This window comes from Ovis aries, chromosome 9, assembly GCF_016772045.2.
Source record: "Ovis aries strain OAR_USU_Benz2616 breed Rambouillet chromosome 9, ARS-UI_Ramb_v3.0, whole genome shotgun sequence".
Classification (NCBI taxonomy): domain Eukaryota; kingdom Metazoa; phylum Chordata; class Mammalia; order Artiodactyla; family Bovidae; genus Ovis; species Ovis aries.
The window spans coordinates 72204891-72218222 of NC_056062.1; the positions used below are offsets into that span (position 1 = coordinate 72204891).

The window sequence follows — 13332 nt, forward strand, 5'->3', positions numbered from 1 at the left end:
TGTACTGAGGACATGATGAATTGACAATTTGTATAATATTAAGAATTTCAAGACTGGGAGAAAGCCCCCAAACTTGAGATTAAGGAAAATAACTAAAATCAGTATCAAGTTCATGTTTGTATTGTCAAAGAAAACCACTAAAGACAGAATCATCTTTTTACCCCTACATCTATCTTTCTCTCCACATCAAAAGTAAATCACATAAAAAAGAAAAAACAATGACAAAAAGAAGAAGGAAAAAGTAGCATAGCCTTACAAGGGAAAGCTATAAAAGAACATAATATTCAGTTGACTCTGAAATTTATATGTGATGTTGACCAAAACAGTCTCAGATCTGCTCAGATCAGGCAGTCTCAGTGTCTGCCTCAGACACTACATCATAAGACATCACTGCTGCAGACCTTCTTTTAAAGATGTGGTCCCAATTTCAGAGAGATGAATTATTAACCATTTAGAATGGAAAGACTGAGCTTAAAAATAATTTGCAGGGAAAACTGAAACTTACCAAAGATAAAAAGATACTTTTTAAATTACAAAGAAAAGAAGTTTGATTCAAATGAGTCTAAATGCTTGTTTGAAATACTGTAATAAAATAGAATATTAGACAACATATATTAAAAAGGCATTAAATATTAACAAGATTAGCAAACATAGAGTAGATTAACAGAACATAGGGTGTGGGGTTGAAAAGATAGCAAAGCAACTAATTCCTCTCTAAAATAAATTTAAATTATTTTGGGTTTGATAATTAGATAAAAATAGACTTTTAAAAACAAACTGGATAATACTTCAAGATAACACTTAGTAGGAACTCTACTTTCTTATATTTCAAAATACTAAAACCAAGTAGTAATAACATACTTGGTTTAAAAAGTTAAAATACAATAATTAGGAGCACAGAAACAGAATGCAATATCTAGGAAGACAGATAACTGAACAAGTTTAAGACTAGGATAAAAACAGAAGTATATTAATTGTTTCATGAAACATTTTAAAATGTTAAAGATGTTTTCATGTGAAAACAGCAAAATTTATGCTGACAATATTATTAATATCCTGCAACATTTAAAGAATTAGCAAATTCTAGGTACAGCATGTTGATTAAAAAATCAGCATCACTGACTGGTAAATATTAAGCCACTATCACAGTGCTATACATTGAAGAATAAAAGAATAAGGATATAAATAATTTGAACAATACAATTAATAAAATAGAACCTACATGCACAAAATGAGATGTTAGATACTCAGTTTCCTATAAACAAAGACTAAATATCTATAAGGATTTATAAAATAGTTACAAACACTGACCAAATACTAGGTGTTCAAATAGATTATAAAAGCAAATTGTATTACAAGGTAGTACAAATAGAAAAGATATAGAATTTAAAGATAACAGTATTTTTCTTTAAAATGTTTTAAAAGTGTAGGCGATATGGTTTTACTAGTTTTGCATTCAAATACTAGCTTCCTCAGTTACTCATTTCCTAACTTCACAGTACCTAGGAGAGACAGCAAAATGACCAGTCAGAACTACACAGAGAAGCAAATAAGATATCCTGAAGGCAAATGATGAAATCCATATGGAAGGCCATAAAAGGAAAACACAAAATCATCTTAAAGCATCAAAAGTCTCAGTTAGACAGGTTCAGAGTTTTTGTATGAAAAATGAGGAGAAACTGAATAAATATTGACAATTACTTAAAACATTTAAACCTCTGGGAATTTATTAGAGAAAATAGTAAAAGCAAGCAAATAAAATTTGAAGAGTAAGACAGCAAAATAGGTTTTAAGTCAAGGAAATCATTGTACTAATAAACTTGACAATACGGTAAAATGCAAATTTTCTTTTTTAAAAGCCTGCTATATTTTAACAAATTAAAGTAGAATACCTAAATTGAAAAATGGTTGAAGAAAAAATTAAAGACACATATTAAATAATTTATAACATTAAAGCCTCCTAGGATTAATCTCATGCAGAACTATATATAACATTGAAAGAAATTAAAAATTTAATGAGAGGAAAAAAAAAATTTCACAAATGTGGCTGCATAACACACTCCCAAAAGTAAAAACTAAGTATTATAAAGATGCCAATGATTCCCAATGTTTATATATACCACACTATTCTATTTTTTCAATCCTTGGAAAATTTTTAGGAATTTGAAAAAATATCTCCTAGAGTAACAATGTCTGATAGAACTTTCTGCGATGATGAAAAAGTTCTCTAATTTTGCACTGTCTTGTATGGTATTCACTCACCCCATTGAGTATCCTGAACACCTGAAATAGAGCTAATGTGACTGAGAAACAGAATTTTAAACTGTATTAATTAACATAAATGTATATTTAAATATCCATATGTGGCTGCTATATCCATATATGCCTGGAGAGTCCCATGGACAGAGGAGCCTCACGGGATACAGCCCATGGGGTCGCAAAGAGCTGGACACAACTGAAAGCGACTTAGCAAAGCAAACCAGCAATGTGGCTGGTTAGCAATAGACTTGGAGAAGGCAATGGCACCCCACTCCAGTGCTCTTCCCTAGAAAATCCCTTGGGCGGGGGAGCCTTGTAGGCTGCAGTCCATAGGGCCACAGAGAGTCAGACATGATTGAGATTCACTTTCATGCACTGGAGAAGGAAATGGCAACCCACTCCAGTGTTCTTGCCTGGAGAATGCCAGGGACGGGGGAGCCTGGTGGGCTGCCATCTATGGGGTTGCACAGAGTTGGACACAACTGAAGTGACTTAGCAGCAGAAGCAGCAATAGACTATCGCTAAACAGTTAGCAATAGACTATTACTTGTAAAAATTCAGTAAGTGAAGACATTTTTTTTTACGAGAAAGGAATGGACTAATTAATTTGAAGTAATTAGTTAGCAACTTAGGGGAAAAATCAACTTAGGCCCTTATATAATTTAAAAACTAAATTTCAGTGTTTTTTTTTAAGAAGTAAGCAAAAAATAAAAACTGTAAGCACATAAGAAGCAGAACTAGTTATTAACCAAATCTTTGAATGGGAAGTGATTATTTTAGATACCATGAAAGAAGTCACAAAGCAGTAAATAAATGGACTTAAGTTTACACTTAAAAAATGTGGCATAAATCTATTTGGGGTTTATATGTTAAAATGTCAAAAAATTATAAAAATAAAACATAAGGGAAAATTTCTTAGCAAATAATTTAGATAACATGCTAATAATGTATAATAACTATTAAATCATTCAGGAATACTTCAAAACATCTCCTCTTTGCCTTGCCAGGTCTTATGCTAGGCAGTGGTTATACACAGTGAATAAAGGAGATAAGGTCCTTTCCCTCATGGAGGTTACATCTAGGGGGGACAGTAGCAATTAAGTCATTAAAGGAACATGGTTATCTCAAGGACCAAAGTTAGGAGTCACAACTGATTCCCCTCTTTACTTCACTCATGCATCAAATCTATCAGCAAGTCTTCGAATCTCTACCTCTAAAACATATCCAAGCAAATACTATATACCGTCTCCACTTCTGTGTCCCTAGTTCACGCCACCTTTATCCTTCACCAGGGCTGATGGAGTGGCCAACCTTCAATTTTCAGGCCACAGTCTATTCTTGTGGGATATAATTACATCCTGTTACTCATCCGCTATGATGTCCTTCATTTGTACTTTGGGTGAAGTCCAAAATCTATAACATGGAGCACAAAACCCTACACAAAGGCCAATTTGAAGTTGACTGCCAACGTTCTTTGAGATGAACTCAAACTCACCCATCCTACCTTATATCTTAGCATTATCAGCCTTCTTTAAATTCTTTCAAAAATCAAAGCTTATTCCCAATGCAGAGGTTATATCTTATGCTTCCCTCTGCCTAGAACACTCCACTGCTGCTGATTTAGATCTTTGGTCAAGTTTGAGCTCAAATGTCCCCTCTTCACAAAGGGCTTTGCTGCCTCATCTACTAACCCTTCACTCTCCATCTCAACACAGTCTTTTCTTTCTTTCTTTTTTTTTTCCTTTTTAGTGAAGTCTCCAGAGACACTGGTTCTCTCACACAAAGTGGCTCACATTTGCAGAAAAATTTACCAGTGATGCACGTACATACCTAAGACCATTACGAAGCTTTGGCATGGGATCTCCTTGTCCGGAAATCTCTACTAATTAAATAATCCAAACCATGTTCCTTTAAATGCCATTTTAAATACTGATATATGGTAAGAACCTAAATGATCCAAATGGTTGCAAAGTGGAGAGATTCAGAGTTCGGGCACTCAAAACACATAACCCAGATAACAGTTAAAATCTACTTTCAGTTTAGTTCAATTCAGTCACTCAGTTGAGTCTGACTCTTTGGGACCCCATGGACTGCAGCATGCCAGGCTTCCCTGTCCATCACCAATTCCTGGAGCTTGCTCAAACTCACGTCCATCAAGTCAGTGATGCCATCCAACCATCTCATCCTCTGTCGTCCCCTTCTCTTCCTGCCTTCAATCTTTCCCAGCATCAGGGTCTTTTCCAATGAGTCAGTTCTTCACATCAGGTGGCCAAAGTATTGGAGTTTCAGCTTCAGTATCAGTCCTTCCAGTGAATATTCAGGACTTATTTCCTTTAGGATGGACTGGCTGGATCTCCTTGTAGTCCAAGGGACTCTCAAGAGTCTTCTCCAACACCACAGTTCAAAAGCATCAATTCTTCAGCACTCAGCTTTCTTTATAGTCCAACTCTCACATCCATACATGACTACTGGAAAAACTATAGCTTTGACTAGATAGACCTTTGTCAGCAAAGTAATGTCTCTGCTTTTTAACATGCTGTCTAGGTTGGTCATAGGTTTCTTCAAAGCAGTAAGCCTCTTTTAATTTCATGGCTGCAGTCACCATCTGCAGTGATTTTGGAGCCCCAGAAAATAAAGTCTATCATTGTTTCCATTTTTTCCTCATCTATTTGCCATGAAGTGATGGGACCAGATGCCATGATCTTAGTTTTCTGAATGTTGAGTTATGGCAACCCACTCCAGTATTCTTGCCTGGAAAATCCCATGGGTGGAGGAACCTGGTAGGCTATAGTCCATGGGGTCGCAGAGAGTAGAACACGACTGAGCGACTTCACTCACTTTTTAAGCCAACTTTTTCACTCTCCTCTTTCACTTTCATCAAGAAGCTCTTTAGTTCTTCACTTTCTGCTTTACCAATTACTAATTATATGACTTGTCAACTTGCCTAAATGAAGTTCTAAGATCAATTTTTTTACAAGAAAAATAAGAAAATAAGTGTTTATACAGCATAGAACTTTTAAGAAGGTCAAATAATGCATTTTAAATCTCTTAAATTGGAAGTTCAGTAAGGCTGTTTGTCTATTATTGAATATTAGTAAAAGTTAGCTATTAACCTAGAGTGTTTAGATTCAAAACTTCCTCTAAAATATTGCTTGTTTGACCTTGAGTGAGTCTCTGTTTTCCTGTGCCTCATTTTTCTCATCTATAACATAGAAATGACAATAGCCCTACCTCATATCATCACCTTTCAGAAAAATGTGTTAAACCAGGATGATGCTTTTAAAACAGTACTAGATCTTTAATCGATTTTGAGTTTATTTTGGTGCGCGGTGTTATAAAGTGATCTAGTCTCATTCTTTTACAAGTGGTTGACCAGTTTTCCCAGCACCACTTGTTAAAGAGATTGTCTTTACTCCATTGTATATTCTTGCCTCCTTTGTCAAAGATAAGGTGTCCATATGTGTGTGGATTTATCTCTGGGCTTTCTATTTTGTTCCATTGATCTATATGTCTGTCTTTGTGCCAGTACCATACTGTCTTGATGACTGTGGCTTTGTAGTAGAGCCTGAAGTCAGGCAAGTTGATTCCTCCAGTTCCATTCTTCTTTCTCAAGATTGCTTTGGCTATTCAAGGTTTTTTGTATTTCCATACAAATCTTGAAATTATTTGTTCTAGTTCTGTGAAAAATGTGGCTGGTAGCTTGATAGGGATTGCATTGAATTTGTAAATTGCTTTGGGTAGTATACTCATGTTCACTATATTGATTCTTCCAATCCATGAACATGGTATATTTCTCCATCTATTAGTGTCCTCTTTGATTTCTTTCATCAGTGTTTTATAGTTTTCTGTATATAGGTCTTTAGTTTCTTTAGGTGGATATATTCCTAAGTATTTTATTCTGTTCGTTGCAATGGTGAATGGAATTGTTTCCTTAATTTCTTTTCTACTTTCTCATTATTCGTGTATAGGAATGCAAGAGATTTCTGTGTGTTGATTTTATATCCTGCAACTGTACTATACTCATTGATTAGCTCTAGTAATTTTCTGGTGGAGTCTTTAGGGTTTTCTATGTAGAGGATCATGTCATCTGCAAACAGTGAGAGTTTTACTTCTTCTTTTCCAATTTAGATTCCTTTTATTTCTTTTTCTGCTCTGATTGCTGTGGCCAAAACTTCCAGAACTATGTTGAATAGTAGTGGTGAAAGTGGGCACCCTTGTCTTGTTCCTGACTTTAGGGGAAATGCTTTCAATTTTTCACCATTGAGGATAATGTTTGCTGTGGGTTTGTCATATATAGCTTTTATTATGTTGAGGTATGTTCCTTCTATTCCTGCTTTCTGGAGAGTTTCTATCATAAATGGATGTTGAATTTTGTCAAAGGCCTTCTCTGCATCTATTGAGATAATCATGTTGGTGGGAATGCAAACTAGTACAACCACTATGGAAAACAGTGTGGAGATTCCTTAAAAATTTGCAAATAGAACTGCCATATGACCCAGCAATCCCACTGCTGGGCATACACACCGAGGAAACCAGAACTGAAAGAGACACATGTACCCCAATGTTCATCGCAGCACTGTTTATAATAGCCAGGACATGGAAACAACCTAGATGTCCATCAGCAGATGAATGGATAAGAAAGCTGTGGTACATATACACAATGGAGTATTACTCAGCCATTAAAAAAATATACATTTGAATCAGTTCTGATGAGATGGATGAAACTGGAGCCGATTATACAGAGTGAAGTAAGCCAGAAAGAAAAACACCAATACAGTATACTAACACATATATATGGAATTTAGGAAGATGGCAATGACGACCCTGTATGCAAGACAGCAAAAAAGACACAGATGTATATAGTGGACTTTTGGACTCAGAGGGAGAGGGAGAGGGTGGGATGATTTGGGAGAATGGCACTGAAACATGTATACTATCATGTAAGAATCGAATCACCAGTCCATGTCCGATGCAGGATACAGCATGCTTGGGGCTACAGTATTATAAAGTAAAATAAAGTAAAAATAAATAAATAAATAAATAAAACAGTACTAGACAGTAAACACTCAAGTTCAAACTCAGTTATTAATTCAAATTCACAGTCTTTATTCTCAGAAATAATTGCAGATGACAAGGACTGGTATTCAGTAAAGTTCATCATAATGTTTGTTCTAAGAGAGAAGTTTTAGAAGCAATCTAACTGGAAATTCAGATTGGTTTCAAAAGTTGTAAATTCATATCTCAGAGTGCTATATGATCTTTAAAATCTCTTTTAGAAGAATGCCAATAACACAGGGAAATGTTCACTATATATTACATGAAAGAAATAAAACAACATGATCCTTGTGAAATTAGCTTTAATCAGTTTTAGATTAGAAAACTAAATAACTTAAAATTTGTCAGAACTAACCTAATTATTTTGAGTGAATGAAAGTTCTAAGTCAATTTCATGAGCTCTTTTGAATCGACTCTGCATCCTACGGGCTTCCCTGGTGGCTCAGACAGTAAAGAATCAGGAGTTAAATAATTCGTCCAACTCTTGTGACCCCATGGACTGTAGCCACCAGGATCCTCTGCCTATGGATTTGCATTATGGGTAGTCTCTTGCATTGCAGGAGGGTTCTGCACCAGCTAAACCACAGGGAAGCCCAGTGTTTTATGTTAACAAATCATATTTGTGACCCATGAGGATAAAATTTTAATACAAGATAATAGGTAATGGAAAGACAGTTTTTACACGAAAGAACAATCTATGAAAAGAAAATACAAAATGCTGCAATTTTATACTATATGTTAAAATTAATAGTGATCTTGAGCAAATATCCTGAAGAATATAAAAATGACTTTCAACAGTGGTCAACAGCAGTATAGCAAAACTGTTTTGCCTTAAGGTAATAAACTTTTTTTTTTCCTTCTCTCAGTGCCAGAATATTTATAGGTATTTATAGATAAGTTATGTGACAAATTATATAATTATAAAATCTGACACACTGAATCAGATTAAAGCAGTTCTCTTCTTATCAGTAAAATTTTTATTATTGATACATATCTTTACTATGACATCAGTACCTGAGAAAGTAAGATACGATAGAAGGAGATGAAACGAGAGTGTGAGAAAAATATGACTAATTATATGGTAAAAGTAGAGCCTATGATGGAATTGGTGATCTGAGTAATTGGCTAGGGTGGGGTGTTTATTATTTGGGGTTTATTTTGTATTATTTCTTGAATAATATGTAATTAACACCAACATTTAGGTTTAATCAGAATTTCAATTGAAAATTACCTTGTTATAATGTTACTGGCAACATTTAAAAGCTGCATAATTAATAATACAAATTACTTAACACAGGGCACAATGACTTTTAAAATACGTTATAAAAAAACTTGATATTCCTACAACCATTGAAACATAATAATTAGCTTTTAACAACTTTATTTTCTTGACCAGCAGTATTTGTATTTTGTTAGACCCCTAAAAGGCCAGTCTAAAGCAAGTGAATAGTCTCAGGAACCTTCTTCATTGTCCTTGAAATGCAGGGCAAAAAGTAAGCACAATGGACACACCCTAACGGAAGACATCTATGCCCTCCTCAAAGCAGTTAATGAAGAAAGCTTTTCCTGAGGTCAGAACCACTGTGCATTCCTCCCTGCATTTATCTAAGAAGGGTCTTTTCTACTCTGAATGTTTCTTGTCTTCAAAACCCCTTAGCCTATTCTTCATTTCCACATCTACAAATACAACACAGAAATCTCACTGCAGAAATGTACTAAAAATATGGATCTAACTATTCCCCATTTCAGGGACTCAGACTGAACAGGTACAGAGTGTTTATTTCTACCAGGTCAGGGAACAGAGGATACTCCCAGTCTACCAAACATGAAATACTAACATACTTGACAGGCATCCTAAGAAAACTCAGTGAGCAGGATGGAAAAGCATTAGCACAGTCAGTGTTCTCATATTCACCGATATCTAAGTAAAATGCTAATAAATGTTCTCTTTCTCTCCCCTCTCTCTATCCCTCAACCTCCCCCCACCACCACCACATATATACCCCTCTCATTCTTTGCTTCCTATCAAAGGCTAGCTTTACTTGACACATGCTACTTCTGAGAAAGAACAGGTGAGCATGAGTGAGGGACACTATAATAAAAATGTGGAAATATGGTATCTGAACTGAAAGTGTTAGTCACTCAGTCGTGTCCGACTCTTTGTGACCTGTGGGCTGTAGCCCACCCTCCAGGATCCTCTGTCCATGGGATTTTCCAGGCAAGAATACTAGAGCAGGTTGCCATTCCATTCTCCAATTATGATATCTGGGAACACAAGAAAAATAACACAAAAATGTACAACAATGATGGATATGAAATAGAAAGTCATAACCTTAAACACTATAAGGCATGGAGCAAAATAAATAAATAAATAAAAATAAAAAATAACAGGCACTTTAAGGCATTATTCTCAGAAGTCCTAACATGTGGTGTCACTTGGAAAATAACTGGTTACAGCCTACAATGAGATGTGTAGCTAGAAGACACTCTCTGGTCTCCAGTTTAAACTTTGGCTCCAGCCCTGATGAGCTGTCTGACTTCGAATGAGCCTCAGAAATTCTGAGTCTCCATTTACTATCTATAAAGCTGGATAATATATCATAGTAGTTGCAAGTTACATATGTTCAATTGCATGATGAACTTGTTTAGCAGGATGCCTGATATAGCATTGTATCCAAAATGTATTAATATATTATGTTGAAATACCTTTATTAATAATCATAACATGCTTTGGAAAAGATAACAATAGAGCCACTGAATGGGGGAAAATAGATTAATATGAGAAATGAATTCCTATTCTGATGTCCTGAAATAAAATATCATACACCTGGAAAGAGTAAGTGGCTGTGTTAGAGTCCCCCTTTAAGAGCACAGGACTTTCAGATCTTGCCCTCCTGGTGTTTGGGTGAGGGTCTACATTTTCTGTGGTGAAAGAGGATTAGATAAAATCTGGATCTTACCATCTCTGAAGTCAGCAATGTTCAAATCCACTAAGAATTAAATTATTCCCTCTTATTTATGAGAATATAAGAAAAGGGCTTCTAATTAGAAGATGACACATGGTAACATTAAAGATAAACCTTTGTTCCATGAAAACAAAAATAAACTTCCGTTGGAGATTAAAGGAATGCTCTCCAGTCTCTTTAGCAAATACTGAAAAAAAGTGCAAAATTGGAGGAAGCACAAACATAATGAACATAGACAGAGCAGGGCAGCTGCTGCAAAGGAAGGATTTGGTTGGGCCCTGGGGACGTTCTTTGCAAAAACTCTTGCTTCTGTGTCATGGAGATATGTAGAGACTGTAATAGTCTGGACCAGACCCAGAAGAAACAAAGTGAAGATGTCTTACCTTCCATAGTGCTCATTTATTTGTGATTTATACTGAAAAACAAAGTTCTAGTCACAGACACTACCACAATGGGAAAAGGATTTGAAAAGACTGTTTGACACAAACACACCATTCCAGAAAACCAAAAGGATCCACATGTTGGCACAAACAGGGTCCCTTGTTTCATGATTCCAAACGCTGCTTCATGAGGATTTTAAAACGTTGAAGGCATGAAAAATACTACTCAAAATTCACCTCATTTAATGCCGCACCCTTTAATTTATTTTATTGCCTCAAGGGTGGAAAAGGCATGTTCCTTACTGTCTGTGAGACAAGAAGCAGTGCCAAGCTAATGCTAATGGGAATTCTGTGGCCAGAGCCCACACGAAGATGTCTGTGCACACTCCAGTTTGAGATTTACCTGCTTTCATGAAAGAATATAATCATATGCACCTCAGAAGAGACAGCCTTTGAGCTTAAAACTATTGTCTGAAACACCACACCTATTCAGCCTTTCGAGAATATAAAACGTCAGAATTAAATTCTGTATGGTACTCAATATGGAACTTTTGAAACATTTTAAAGTATCCCAGGTACTATTAAAAGAGCAACTTTCTTTGAAACTGAGCTAAAGAGGTGCATTTTCCATAAACAAATAGTTAACACAAGACACAGGTACACATTCTGTTGGGTAAGCACATCAATAAACAAACGTAGTGTAGAAGTATCTCCCCCTGACCTTGGGTAGCAGAGCATCCCTGGAGATGCTGCAGTTGGTTTCGCTTGGATTCAAACTCTCCAGAGGCTGGAACATCTCAATATGCAATCAGAAGCCTTTTAGGTCTTATTTTCTAAAATTTCACTCTTCAAATTGGTAAATTGCCAAATTAGAGTTAGGAATAAGGAGAACGCTTGAATAAACCTAAGAGACTTTGGTCATTGGAAGTTTCATGTGTACATAGGCACTTTTAATAAACAGTCTGTGAAGCAACATCTGCTTGATATTCTGTAATAACCTATACGGGAAAAGAATTTGAAAAAGAACAGATGCATGTATATGTCTAACTGAATTGCTCTGCTACACATCTGAAACTAACACAACATTGTTAATCAACTGTTCAGTTCAGTTCAGTTCAGTCGCTCAGCCGTGTCCGACTCTGCCACCCCATGAATCGCAGCATGCCACGCCTCCCTGTCCATCACCAACTCCTGGAGTTCACTCAGACTCATGTCCGAGTCGGTGATGCCATCCAGCCATCTCATCCTCTGTCGTCCCCTTCTCCTCCTGCCCCCAATCCCTCCCAGCATCAGAGTCTTTTCCAATGAGTCAGCTCTTCGCATGAGGTGGCCAAAGTACTGGAGTTTCAGCTTTAGCATCATTCCTTCCAAAGAACACCCACGGCTGATCTCCTTCAGAATGGACTGGTTGGATCTCCTTGCAGTCCAATACTCCAATATAAAATAAAATTTTTTAAACATTAAAAAAATTAAAAACACATTCAAAATCTCAAATAAAAGAATCTCACTAAAATTTTCCTTGCACAAAAGAAATTTCTCCAACCAAAGACTGTCCACAATGGCTACAACTAAGAGCAAGTGGCTGATTTGTTATAATACAAAAATCATTTCAGCTGAAATTTTGTCTCAGTATCATCTGGGAAGATGCCTTCTTCCAAAAATAGTTCACCTATAGCTTTATAGATACTATGTGAACATTAAGTACTTTTTAGAGAACAAACTGCTTTTAGGTATCCTTAAAAACAGATTTTCCCATTTTAGTGATATATTTCACATTTGAAACTTTAAATAATATCATTTGATGTTTGACAATGCTTAGTCAGTTTTATTAGGCTGCCTTTTCTGCTAGCCTCACTTCTAACCACATAGTTGGAAAGCAGTAAAAAATTTCTGAAAATTTTTTTAAGTCAAACTTAATTGGCCTTAACCTTGTTATTGATAAGTTTGCTTGTTTTACCACAGACTTTTAAATTGGAAGGCACCATAAAGTTTATAAATGAAATCTTCTCATTTTACAGTTGAGAACACTCAAGGATGCTGAAATGTTTTCACAGAACCAGTATGAGAAATCAGGTCTCCTAATTGTAAGTCTCTGCCTTTCTACCATGTGTTAGATGAAGCCGGAGCCCATCATTGCTTTCCAGCATTGAAGACTGAAACAGAACTTGGATTTCAGGTATGAAATCTACTATTTGAAATTCCAAATAGCAATAATAACTGCAAAAAAACAGGACTGGAAAAGTGAGTCCAATTTCTCATTTACAGGTTAACTACTGAAGTTCAAGTGATTTGCTTATTTGCATGTTTCAAAAAATTGTTCTGCTAATCTTTTTAATTCTTATTATTAATAATGTAGCCGATAAAAGGGCTGATAGTATGATTATAGCAAAGCGGTTTTCAACCAAAATTACAATAAGTCAACAAAAATGGTAGTGTTGTTATAAGTAGTCTCTCTCAGATTCCAGATTATTCATTTTTGTATGTTCCGCAAAATCCAGAACAGTGTTTTTGGCACAGAGCAGGAACTTAACAGTTTTTGTGAAATGTCACTATCATGTATCAGGAAGCTGGAGAAAAGAATGTGATATTTTACAGATATATGTGCTATAACATAGCTTTACCAATGCTTTTTATGCTATTAATATTACATAGAAACACTGCAAGTATTTGCA

The 13332-nt window shown here is 35.6% G+C and overlaps 1 protein-coding gene across 1 annotated transcript in view; it reads right to left on the reverse strand.

Annotated features, from left to right (window-relative positions):
- The window catches only part of ZFPM2 (zinc finger protein, FOG family member 2), a 523557-nt gene that overhangs the window by 431821 nt on the left and 78404 nt on the right, over positions 1-13332 (reverse strand). The window lies entirely within an intron of this gene.